At 37.4% G+C, this 13,631-nt stretch overlaps 1 protein-coding gene and 1 long non-coding RNA gene across 5 annotated transcripts in view; one reads left to right on the top strand and one right to left on the bottom strand.

Moving 5' to 3' along the window:
* LOC112159379 overlaps positions 1 to 13,631 on the bottom strand; it is a 51,146-nt gene that overhangs the window by 23,068 nt on the left and 14,447 nt on the right. The window contains exons 2-3 of one of the 3 annotated variants that reach the window (XR_002921469.2): positions 8,399 to 8,479; positions 1 to 90 (exon numbers count right to left, since the gene is read on the bottom strand). This is a non-coding gene — a long non-coding RNA (uncharacterized LOC112159379). Of the gene's footprint in view, positions 91 to 8,321; positions 8,480 to 13,631 lie in introns of all 3 variants that reach the window. The other 2 variants (XR_002921470.2, XR_002921471.2) reach the window with 2 other exon arrangements.
* LOC112159376 (acid-sensing ion channel 1) overlaps positions 1 to 13,631 on the top strand; it is a 71,618-nt gene that overhangs the window by 47,959 nt on the left and 10,028 nt on the right. The gene's annotated exons all lie outside the window — the stretch shown is intronic.

Genomic DNA, 13,631 nt, shown 5'->3' with positions numbered 1-13,631 from the left:
CCTTCCTCTGCCAAAGGTCTTCACACTTTCAGAACTGCAGCGACTGATCGGCTCAGTGCAGTCCGCCGGGCTCAATCAAGCAGCTGATACCTGTCAGCAGACAGCAATCAGTCGGTTTTAGGAGTGACAGTTCCTCCAGAGCGAAAGGAAACAGCGCACACAAACTTATAAAAAAAAAAAATTAAGCGCACAGCTCAAAGAATGTGACACTTGCTATTTGAGATTTGTGACACAAGCTGTTTCCTTTTTACAACTCAAAATACACAGGATTTAAGTAATGTACTGTATTTACTGAGTATAAATTGTGTTTTTTGCACAGCTTGGCTGGGGGTGTATGCCACTCAAGGTGCATACAGACCCAAGTGGCTACTAGGCAGACCAGAATTTCGGGATTCCGCGTCCAAAGCACCCATGATCGCGAATTGCTATGCAAGTCTTAAGTCTGGTCGCGGGCTCTTGATACAAATCCAGGGTTCATTGATTGTATGCTAACAGTTCATCCAGTTAAATATTTTTACGCTGAATAGCAGCAAAACGGCACTGTGACGAATCATGTACTTGGATTTGGTAGTGAGGTATTGTGGTCATTGATTCAAAACACAGAGGTACCAGTTGTAAATACGAATATGAGGGAGAAACTAGTAATTGTGGTTTGTGCCTGGTGGCATTAATATGACACCAAGAAGTACATTTATAGGAATAGAGCTGTGAAAGCAAAAAAACTCAAGCAAGATTTGTGGGATTTGCACCGCTTTGACTTTTCGCCCCGCCCCTCTACCTATTGTAGGTTGCGGACGAGCTCTAATAAACGTTGAAAACACAAAGGAAGAAGAATCCTCTAACTGCTGCTACCTGCATGTCTGGGCTGTACACCACTGGCTGAATGCACGTTCATGACACCAAGTAAAGCTCATTCTTGAACACACCAAGTGTGAATGCAGAATCATACTCAGGTGTGACTTAGTTGTGAGTTTGTTTGTTTTTTTTAATACCAACAACCTCTAGAGGGCACCATAGGTGTGTCTCAGTATTTGCTGCTGACAGCAACGAAGAAGAAGTGCTGCTCAGTCTTAGCCGGACTTGGCAGTAATATACAAAAAGCGACACAGAGGAGGATGAATTCAATGGATTTAGTGATTTTAAGTGATATAAAAGCTTAGTTAACTTGTTAGCCTATAGTTTATGCTATGACTGTCTGAATAATTTATACACGTGGAGGTAATATACTAGATTCCTCCTTTGCTTCGTGAAGCTAAATAAGTATCAATATGTTGCAGTAGTAGAAGTGTACATATATTCAGTCTTGATATCTATTCCGTTAATATGATTTGCCTTTCAAGATAAAATGTTCGTTCCTATTCCCATATTGTGTTAAATACATTTCTCAAATAATGCGACTTTTACTCCAATGCGACTTATAAGTAATTTAATTTTTTGGTCTTTAATTTTTTTTCTTTTTGCATTATTTTTGCTGCTGCGACTTAGACTCTGGAGCGAGTAATATTCCAAAAAATATGGAACTCTCTTTAGTTTATTACCCTGCACTCACACTGTTGTGAACCACATTAGGATTCACTTGCAAGTAAGCTATTACTTGATGTTGGCTTGGTTGGTTGGTCTTCATCAGGGTTCAGATGAACTCGTACACCTACAGAAACAAGCAGACTCTCAGGGGAAAGGAAACGTGGCTTATACCACAGCCCGGCAGTAAATGTGTTCATGGACAAAAAAAAAATAAACCACAGCAACAAACAGACAGACAAACTCTAGCAATATTGTTTTAGGATTTAAGAAGAACTTTGATGTTTACAAAAAAGCTGTCACAATATTTTCAAGAATATACCAAATACCAATCACGCTCAGGCACTTGTGGGTTCTCCTCTAATGTCTCTCAATGATCCACAATGCATCTAAGTGTTTTCTTCCTAATAAGCTCTGATCAATTGTTGCTTGCTTTGCACTTTCACTTTTAAATCATTTTATAATAGAGGAGCAAAGATTACTATATATTACTTGTATGCTCCTGTGTATAATACTGTCATTGCCTAAATATCAAATCTTCCAATAAAAGCCTTAAAGTGACACAACAGGTGATATCCTAACAGTTTAGCTTCCTTAGACTCTTTGTTGTGAGAAAACAACATATTTCTCACAACAAAGGGAAAGCTCTGGCAGAGTTTTAACTCAGGGATTACCCATAACGAAAAATAATCTATTTAAGTGTACTACACATATACTAAGAGGGAGTTAGTATACCTACTTTTTACATTTTACCTTGTAATGTTCCAATTTAGTTTGAAAGAAGTATTTGGTTAGTATACCAGTACTTCCTACACTACATCTATATATAGTATGCTTACTCTTATACTCAAGTATACTTCAAGTGTGCTACTTTTTGCTGAGGGTAGCATTAAAGAAACAAGAGTTGACTTTGTTTTTAAGGATTTTTCCCTCTATAATGCTCTTATTTCACTCTAAAGTTGTATAAAACTGCACACTTTCCACCTATCTATTGCATTTCATCTGTATTTTAAGTATCAACTATGTTTGGGATTATGGTTTGATATTCTCGTAAAATCCTCTGGTGAGGCGCCATCCTCTTCGGCGTGAACAATGCCTGTCATTGTGTAGTGCGTACTCTGCTGTGCGTGACTCTGGACTGCACAAACAGGCTTCACACTGCTCCTCTCCGCTGTTGTGACGGTCTCTGTGCTTGACTGGCATTTCCTCCCTGCAGACCGCGAGCGTGGGACCTGCACAGGGCTGGCACAAACAGCCTGACAGGAGATTTGTGGGCGAGTGTGACAATCAAGACACGAGTGCGGCGTTTTGAGCTCTGGCACAACGGATGGCGTTAGCGAGCTGAGAACAGTTTTACATCAGAATCTGAAAGCAGTGTCAGCATTTTTATGTACAGTATGTTCACTGTGTGTAGACATTGTAGTATGATAGTCATATTTATACCACAAAAATAAACTTTACCTCAAATTTAATGAGCCAACTGTCCATATTTCTAAGCCGGTTTTTGAGATTGTGTCTGTAACTTTAAAAGTGAGCAAGAAAATGTCATGATTTTCACATCTCACATTAAAGTAGAAGCTTTTTTCATCAGGTAACCTGTTCACCACAGGACTCCTTAATCATCTTTTTCTTGTCATTTTCTTGATTTTTACCTCCAGTGTGCAGGAGTGATGCATCTTCCTGCTAAAGACAACGCGGATATTCATTTTAATAAAGGACAGAACAGAGTCGACTGTCATTTCCTTCTTTGCTTGATCACTTTGTTCATTTTGATAGGAAACTGAGCTCACTATGATTAAACCAAGTCAGGAGTCAAAGGATGCTGGGGCTGTCCCAGGATGCTCTTGGCTTTCTTCAGCACCTGTTCCTTCCACAGAGAGGGGAGGTCCATCAGTCTAAGACCAATTATTTTAGAGCAGGTTTTGACAATGCCCTGTCCTTCCAATCTTCTTTTGAGTAAAACTGCCCCAAATGAGCAGCTAGTGCAACTGCATTATGTTTATCAGGTTGTATGGTCCACTCTTGAGAGTGCAATGTGAAAGTAAACCAAAGTAAATAAAGGTGTGATTTTTTTCCTGCATTTCCAGACAAATAAAAACATTGTCCCCCAGAACTACAATGGTTTTAAAATGTCTTTGAGTAGCAAAAGAGGACTTTTTCAGATTTTTGACGCAAAAAGTGTCAAAGCTGTAACATTGAAGCCAAAAGAAGGCAGCAAATGTTTTCTTATAAATGGCAAAAAGCAGACGGCATTTCTATGACAAGCTTCTGTACAAACTTGTGTCTTTGGTAGAAGTACATGTTAATGATTCCTTATCCAAAAACATAAACCTCTCTTAAAACTCTAAAGTAGTCTAATTGAGAATTGAACTCTTGCCAATGTACTGTACCAGACTTTTAGATACCAGTCCACAATTTGGAGGTTTTGGTGTATGGTCGCCTCTTTTAAACTTTTAAAGTCCCCATATGACATTTTTTTTTCAAACTTTCTGCGGTTTAAAAGGAGAAATACTCGGAAATAAAATGAAATTATTTCTTATTACATTTGTTTTCTTTCATAAGAAAAATGTCACACATCCATGTTAAAAACTGACTTTCGCCTGAGGGGGACTAATTTCTTTAAGTCAGCAATTGTTTTAGTTGTATTATCCTTAATGCTTTATTTTTTATATTCTTAATTCTTTTATTTTTTGTGTTTCTTGAGGCAAATTAACCTTGAGTCTGAGTAATAAAGATATATATAGGACACCAAGAAATTATTTTATTTGCTTAATATTCTACAGAAGGTTGACTTCTCTAAATTTTATTATTTGTTTCAGAATAAAGCAATTTCCATAAAAATATTGTGGAAAAAAGAGATTTCCCTTCAAAGTTAAAATGACTGATTCATTCACATCAAAACTGATGATAAAATATTGATAAACTTTAAAGTGTATGAATTAAAATGTCAAATTTTAGTTTGAAAATTTGTCAGCTCTGACTTTTTTCTTAAATTTTAATGAATGAATATTTTAACGTTTTCATTTCTGCCAAAACAGAAATGATAAAATGTACTTTTACTATAAAAACTACAGAAAAAATGTGTCTTGTAGTAAAACAAAATACTGTAATATTTCTGAGGATGAAGCGTAAGTCTTAATCACTTAATAAAGAAGACAAATGTTACTGTTTGTTCTTCCAAACTCTTAATAATTGAGATCCTGGTTTTGCTGAAGCATTGATCGATTTTGCAGCCACAGCAGCTACAAAGGTGCTGCTTTCTGTTGCCTTCCAGCAGCGTCTGCTTGAGTTAAGGTATCTCCAGCTCACTCAGGCTGTGACAGAGTTATATAAGGTTAGTGCAGGTCAGAATTTCAGCCCATAACTGAGTGGCAAATAAAGATGTATATATGTGCTCTATAAATACATAAATACACCCTTCCTCTTTTTTGAAAGGCTTGTTCTCCTGCTGTGTGCTTATTCAGCACTATGTTGCCGTCGCGTCTTCCAGTTTTAGGTTTATGAGAGCCGGACGCTGTCTGGGAATAGGATGAGAGGAGGAGGAGGTGGAGGCCTGTCTCTACTGGCCTGTGAAATATTCATCAAATGAGGCAAGGGTGGGTGGGGGAGTGGGACAGGAGATGGAATAGAGTCCAAAGGGAACAGAACATCATAGTTCAGGAGGCACACGGGGAGTCGCGGAGGAGCAGAGGGAAGGGAGGAAGGGAATACAGAGAATAGTTGTGTTGTGTGGGAGCTGAGGGTTAAATTCCCACTTATGACAGAAAATAATCCCCTCACAGCAGTGGAGGAGGAGGAGGTTTCACTATGTTTTATCTTTGGATCTGGTGGGGCTCAAGAGAAACTCCAGATGTGCTACATGAATCTTTTAATTTTGGGATTGGAGCTGCTGGTAAATTTATGGTTTCTCCTCTAAATTAAATCAAAAAATGATTTGCATTTAGATCCATTAAGTGATCGTTCATCTGGTGGCTTCCCATCCAAACATCCATCAGCACTCATTCACTCATTTTGATACGCATGTTCAAGTTGCATGCTCTGTTTTTGTCCTAAAACATACAAAAAAAGAACGTTTTTTTGGTCAATTTCAGGGCCACCCAGTGAAAGCAGTTGTGGTTTCTATGGTAACAGGCAAAAAAAATGTCTTTAAACTGCCTGGCTGTGTTTTTTGACCTTCCTAATGAAGAAAAAAAGTGGAATATATTCAATTCTCTGCAAGCTTTAATTTGAAAATAGAGTTGTTGTCCAGTTTATAATACCATTTAGTCTCTACCTTGATAAAAGGGACACATCTTTAAAAAATGAAGCAGCTCTTAGTTTCTTTTTATAGAAAATATGTTTTTTTTCTATATCTACAGGGCTTTTAATCTGAAGACACACAATCGCTGTGTGCAGTGAGAGAAAACTCTGGCTATCAGGTCAATACATCTCCCTGACCCAATTATTCTGAGGCAGAGGACGGCCATCAGGTGTACATTTAAGCAGCTTAAGTAGTGATCCGCAGGCCAGCGTGCAAACACAACGTACTAATTGACATCACCTTAGTACTGCAAACTCAAGAAAGACAAGTTGATGCTTTATTTATAGAGCTGAGGATTCTGCGTCTGCTGGACTTTTTGTCAAAAAGCTCATCTTTTAAAGACTTTAAAGGTCTGTGCGAAGTGTCACGTCAAAGCATCCCATAGATGTGCTGACATTTCAGTCAGACCAAAACAGCTTTGAAGCAAATGGTCCCCAGCATTTGCGCTTGTTAAGATGCTTAAAAACTTGCTGCCAGCTCCAAAGAGAATTTTGAGCTCCAATTGGAGACGTAAACGAATGTGTGAAGATTAACATCTTTCAAGTTAATACCATTTCATTTACTATTTTTTATACACAATGAGATGTTTTTACCCTTTAAAGGCCCCGTACTATGATTTTCTTAAGCTTTTCAGAGTGAACTATATCATATATACGATCATATATTACATTTGGACCACTAAAAAAAAAATTATTTAAGAAATATTAGTTATATTTCATGAATTTTTCCCTACCCGGAAGTAAAACGGCTCGATTCCTGAAGCTCCGCCTGCCGCTGCTTGCTGCTGCTGTCTGCGTCATGACGTCATCCCTGACAAAATCCGTGTTTCTCTGTATTTCTCCCACGAAAATAATTCAAACTTCTCCAAAGATGGATGCACATATGATATATCTACCTCTAGTAGGTCGGGTTATCGCTAAACTACTTCACAACACAAACACACGCGGCTTCTGCACTGCTGGGCGGGACCGGGTGTTAAGGTAGCGTCTTAAGGTAGCGCCGCAGAAAAAGTAACAAACACCTATTTGAGTTGGAATTTATTGAAAACAGGGCACAGCTGGAATATATACGGTATTCTGCATCTAAAATTAAAGGGTTTTTTTTGGCTGATTATCACTGGTAAGGGGATAAATTGAGTGTTGTGTAAGCCGGGGGGCGGAGCTTGCAGCACAGACCCTTCCTGGAGGGAGCTGTTTGAAACAATCTTATGTCAGCACGTTTCCACCCGCTCGTTTTCGTGGGTATAGGAGGGCCTGCTGCAGACAGTGCAGGTTTTTAGAGGATTTCTCTTAAATGCATGAACGGATCAAAATTCAGCTTTGGGGTTCTTTATAGTGAGGAATAATCAGTAAAATCAATTTAAAACCTCAAAAAGTAGAATTTTCATGGTAGGGCCCTTTTAAGGTCCCACTCCCATCATCTTTTGATCTATTTTAGATTTAATTGTAATTATGCTGTTTTTAGCCCAAATCAAAAACACTGTTGTTTTCTTCATAGTTTCTGCAGAGTGGCAGAAATTCATCAGTAAATTTAACACGATCAATGTAATTCCAGTAGATTCTGAAGGGGAAAAGCGGCTTATAGAATAAAAAAATTACAGTAAATCAAAGAACATAAACACTTAAAAGCCTTTATGTGTTCATGTGTATCACGGTAATGCATTTAAACAAAGAAAATGTAATTATTAATATGTTTAATCCAATATGTAATATGTTAAAATCTTACATTATGACCATCTTACATCTGCAGGGACAAAGAATCCTCTCATAGCGTAACGGGGTGATCTTTGCTCTTTAATTACTAAAAGGTGTCTCTGGATTCATTCTCTTCTGCTTCTTTTTCAGCAAGTCTTGCATATTTCTCATAAATTTTGCTTTGACAAGTAGTGACTCAGGGTTACTCAGGGCCTTAGAATATTTCAAATCCTGGTCATCGTTTTAACTCAAAACTGCACGTACAAATCCGCTGCCTTGGGCTTTCATCCTCTCCTTATGCTTCCGTTCTCTTCGGAGTAACTTTACATTCCGTCCAAGGCTGGATATTACTGTGATGAGTCAGCTATTCATGGTTGAGTCTAACCGAGCAGCAGTGAGCACTTTGTCTCTGATTGGCCTTAATTTTTGAATAGTTTTTGTGCCGTGTGTAGCACAAACTGGATCAGATTGTAAAGCTCAATGTTCATGAGATTCCACATTGTTTTGTTATTTTATGCTATATAAAACAGACTTGCTTGCAAAAAAAAAAAAAAAAAATGCTCTTTACTTCATAATTCTGGTGCACAACGTTATAAAAAACAAAAATCATTGTTAAAAAAAGCAAAACAAAAAGAAATTAGGCCACAAGCCTTTAATTGCTCATTACACAAACATATTTCTCTGATAATCACCAGCTAAAGGGCTTAGGAGTAAACAATGAAGCCTAAGGATGTGAAGCTAAACACGGAACACAGAACAAAGATTACTGCGATTGCAAATGTACATAGATGATTCATCCCACTTACCAAAGGCTTCAGATATAATTCCTGCAGCTGCAGCCAAATGCTTAGGGAGGAACCAGCAAAGCTAAGGCCTTACTCACATGCACCCGTATGGGGGTCGACCCGTAAGATTGCTGTGGGTTGTCCTGGCACGCAGAGGGTCGAAAAGGTGCGGCTACATCCTAAAGGGGAACAGGTGTGTGAAAATAAAATGCATCATTGCTGTAAGAATATTGTAAAGTATTCGATGCGATTCAGATATTTTCTTATTCTTTCGATCCACTCTAATTAATTTGATTCAATTCAATTTTGAGTTTACACTTTTGTTTAGAAATACGTTAATAATCTATATATGTTTTAAATATCTTTATATTAATCTGATACACTTCACAAACTGTAAAATGTATTAATGAAATAATAAGATTGTTAATATCATACACTATTACATATATTCTCTAAAGGAGAAGTTATAACAAAAATGTTCAGATCATTAACATTGAAAACATTGTTCTGCTTCTCCTGGAAGATGTTTCAGTTTGGCCACTAGGTGGCAATCACACTATAGCAGCACACTTTTTTAAAAAAGAATAAGCAAAAAATGTTGCTTTAGACCACAAGTGGTTATTTTAAAAATATTTCCTTAAAAGAGTTTGGTGAATTTATACCTGTGAGTGAATACAGATATTAATTTAGTCAGCAATGTATGTGTAGGTTGATTGAGCGTTAGCATTAGCAGTCCTATGGGAAATCCCATAATATGTGAGCATCAAGCTAGCAGGCTTTAGCTTTATGTGCTAAATTGATCTCTATTTTTATGGATCGATTATTTATCTATTACGCTTAGATCAATTCAAATCAATTAATCGATTTTATCAACCCAGCACTAGTTTTTATTCTTGAGTTGGATTTTGTTTCTAATTTTTTTGCTTTTTTAGGTGACAGTTTTACCATCAGTCCAGGGACAGCAGATGAAAATTAGCCTTGTAGCTAATTCTGGTTTATTGCTAGTAATGCTTTTTAATATGCATTATCCCTATGAAAATAAATGAATAAATAAATAGGACATGTAGGACACATAAACTACACTCCAATTGTCTAGTTTTCTCATTTTTAACCATCAGGCTACACACAAGGTGACCCAAGGAATGCACAGTTATCACGTGAACGGCGCTCCTTGATAAGTGTTTGCTTCTACATGACGCCTGCAACATGCCTGTAGAACAAATGTGCACAAACTCAACGGACTCTTAAAACAGACACCTAAAATATCAAAATGTGCCCATTTTTTGCCCACTTGTAAGGCAGTTGTGACTAAATTAAAATAAAATATTATGAGCAAGTCTGCAGAAAACATTCAGATTTAAGCTTCGAGCGTCACAGTGTGCAGAGGTTACGGAATGACATCCCACATTTCAAATGAACCTTTTGAACATTTTTTTCAAAAGACTGGATATGTATTAAAACAGCAACGTTTCAAACATTTCACACATTTTCTATTCAAGCTTTGAAAAATCCTCTACATCAAAATCTAAAGTTGTTGTCACTGTTTTATTTCATTTGGATTCTAGTCCAGTGTCTGCTGGCATTTGCATTTGAACATTTTCAAGGAATTTTTACTGCTGCTGTATATGCATGCTGATTAATAACTGTGAGTGTTTTGCACTTTACAGAGACGGCTTTTAAGTCTTTAAAAACATCCCCATAAAAACAAGGGAGCACTAATGGATTGAACTTGGCCTTCTGAGACATCTTTTTGCGGGTTGTATATTAAAAAGACAATATTAAGACCTCGCTGAAATAGTTGTGAAAGTGCGTGGGTTTGTCTGTATGGAGATTCCCTCTAAATTTGATTTGACGGAGGAAACAGATATTAATAATTATGTGCATAATGAGCGACAAAAACAGAGCTTTGAGTGCTTTCCAATACAAGTGAAACTGTGCGCAAGAGACGGTTCAGCTGATGACAGAGCAAGGAAGATTATTATCCTTTAAAACTGATGTTTTTAATTAATTAAGTTATTTGAAGAAAGGGTTGATCTGTTGTCTAATAAATAAAGACAATCAGCAAAATGAGAGTCAGATTCTGTTCTCATTGGTGCAGAACTTGTCACCTGTTTGGTTGCATATGATTCATTCCACTAACAATGACTTTGGTGTGAAAAAACAATAGAAGCGACAACCTTGTTAAAAAAACTGGTGATAATTTCTGCAAAAATTCATGTTGCCCAGGAGATCTGAATCCCTTGGCCAATTTCTTGACCTTCAAATGCAAAAAATAACTTTTTTTATTTTTTCAGATCAATGTTTGCCTTTGTCTCTCCATACATTGCTTGAAAAATGGCTGAAGAGAAAACAATTGAACTGTAAAGTCAGTGCCTCCCTGTAAATCAAACGATCATTTTTATATGGCTAAAAACAATTCTGATAAAAAAGAAAAAAAGACCAAATCATTAGAAAATGCAGAAATATACAAATAATTCTTAATTTTTAATCTACAAAATTCCACAATCTGTGTTTTTTTTTTTTATATTAATGACAATTTTATTTCCCCTAGACCTGTACTTTTTGTATTCGTCACAGAAAGCTTAAACTTTAGTTTTTTGTGCATTAGTCATAGATGGGGTCAGCAGCACATTTCTCTGCTTCCTTTCATGTAGTTGGAACAAATTAGGCGTAAAAAAAAAAACGGCTGATTCAGACACATCTAGCTAGAAAAGAAAATCAACTTTAAAAAAAGCTCATTTGTTATTGTAATTCTGAATCATTGATTGTATAAGAGAACTGGACCGAGTGAGTGTGATGTCAGAAGGACTTACTTCCAGCTCCAACCAAATGAAATCAATTCAGTCACCACTTTTTCACAATAGGGTTGGAGCCAGTGGACATTAGTGAGCAGTGATTGGTCTGAGTCAGTCTGAGTCTACATCTCTATGGCAACCACTCTCACCAATCAGGACTGAGCTTGTTGAAAGGCCACACCCCTGCCATTTTAAAAGCAGACTTGGGATAAACTGTAAATTAAAACATATTTTATTGAAGCATCTGATTGGTCAGTTTATAACTTGAATAACTTGCAACACAGAAAAAAATGTGAAAAAATAAGATTAGCAAGAACATGTTAAAAAAAGATATCAGAACAAGAATGGTTATTCTGAAAAATATAATGACTAAGTAACTTATTTCTCTATATATGTCTAAGGGATTTTAGCCTTTTTGAACCAGTGGGTACTTCCTATTTGTAACGCGAGAGGAGGGCTCAGTCAGTCCAGTTCTCATATACAGTCAACGGTCTGAACCTGCTTTCTGGCTCTTGGAAAGAAACAGCATAGAGAATATTTCTGGAAGAGAACCAGTGTGATTTTTTGGTCTTTTCTTATCACAGGTTCCGTCACTCAGTAACAGCCTTTAGCTTTTCTCACTTCACCTGGACAAAAACACGGGGGGACAATAAAGTTCCAGCTGCTAAGCAACTGCACTCAGGTTTGAGATATATCAACAATCATTCCTCTCAGTGGCATTGAGAGCATATCAACAGAGGGGCTGTATCACATTGTTCAATTTGTTGTCAGGTTAACATGCACTTGATAGTTTATAGTTACCAGATAATCAACTGTTAGCTGAAGTTTTGTGTTTGAACGGACTGTTTTATGGTTTCACTTCACACAATCTGCCAAAATGTTCTACTTTAAAGCCAAATCTACAAAAGTCGGTGGATCCAGCTCTGACATTTGCTTTCCCACTGAAGCTGAAATAGATAGAAAAGGCCTTTTCGTTATTTTGTGTCTCATTTGTCTCTTTTACTCGTGGGGCTAAAGATTGAAGTCCTCTGTCAGCCAGTGTTTCATCAAATCTGCATGATCAGGGACCAGACCTACTCAAAGATACATTTTTAATGCAATGACACTTTTCTGTGTACACCGGGGGCTGTATGAACTAGGGCACACTGGCTAAACTATCAATTTATTTTTGTTGTTGCTTTTTTTTTTGGCCGTTTGGATGTTTTATGACTTTTTGCTCTGAAACAGTAAATCTAGTGTCCTATTTAAGACATTTTCCCGACAAAACATGACCAATCAAAACAATAAAAAAAGGTTTCTCTTGGTTACCAAAAAATATTCTGATTCTTAAAGGGTAACCAAAAACTCAACTTTTTTTGGGGATTTTTGTTTTGTCTTTGAAACATTTTGAACTATTTAAAATAATACTTCCTGAAAATAGAGTCAAAAACTATCTGGATGTTGCCCCCTACATGTTGAAACGAGGTACTACAGTTGCATGTTGTGATTGGTCAACTGGTGTAAGTCCGAATTTCATAAGTTTCCCATCATCATGCTCTGCAGTCCCAGTATAAAAGCCCCGCCCATCTGTAACGGTCGGTCATTATCGTGTTAGCATTAGCATGGCTTGTAGGTGTATTGCCTTCGGCTGTTAAAAATGGCTTGCACAACTTTCCAGTGGAAGTTAGGCAACAGTGGTTTAGTGCAATTGGCATTGAATCCAACAAATTCTTTCTTGGTGATGGTTTTGCAATGAATGTTTCACTCGGGATTGTTAGCTTGATACGTTAGCCTTTATTAGCTATGATGCTATCATCATTTTACCACTGAGACACGGATCCCCTTCGATCCTGCAAACCCCCGTGCTGTGCCAAGATATGTTTCCACTGTCAGAATTTGTATCCCCCTGTTGCTAGCATTGTTGTTTTGCTTTATAACACTCATATTGCAGCTCCGCCATCAGGCATTATATACAGAATAAAGTCCTCAACCTCTACAGAAAGTTCTGCGGTGAAACCATAAACATATATTATTGTCACTACATACACACTATATTGTAATAGGTGAAACTGCCATCACTTATTGAAGATGCAGTGTGGTCTCCTTTAGCCCCGCCCTCATTTTTTTTTGCATTTTTCAAATCTAGACTGAGAGTGGAGTCAGCTTTCATCTGTCCTGTTGTGTTACCATTTTAAGCTGCATTCACACGCTTTAAAGATATTTCTTTTTCGAAGCATATCAAATTTGCTGCTCAACGACTGTCCAAAAATGGGTTTAAAAAAGCTTGTGGGAGGAGCTACCACCAAATGTTTTTAGCCTGGTTGTCTGTCTAGATCTCATTTACAATGTATTGAAGATTCAGATTTATTAATTTTTAAAATGCTCTACAAAAGCATCAGTCTCATGACATTGTTCAGTCTCTCCAGGTGCTTTTCCTAGAGATTTATGACACTTTTGGCTTGCCATACCTTAGGACAGGGGTCTCAAGCTCAAATCAGCCGGGGGCCGCTGGAGACAGAATCTAGGTGAGGGTGGGCCGCATCAGGATTTTCACAAG

Source organism: Oryzias melastigma, linkage group LG7, assembly GCF_002922805.2.
Source record: "Oryzias melastigma strain HK-1 linkage group LG7, ASM292280v2, whole genome shotgun sequence".
Taxonomy (NCBI): Eukaryota; Metazoa; Chordata; class Actinopteri; order Beloniformes; family Adrianichthyidae; genus Oryzias; species Oryzias melastigma.
Note: the sequence above shows the minus strand (reverse complement) of the source record. Positions and strands in the feature narration are given on the sequence as shown.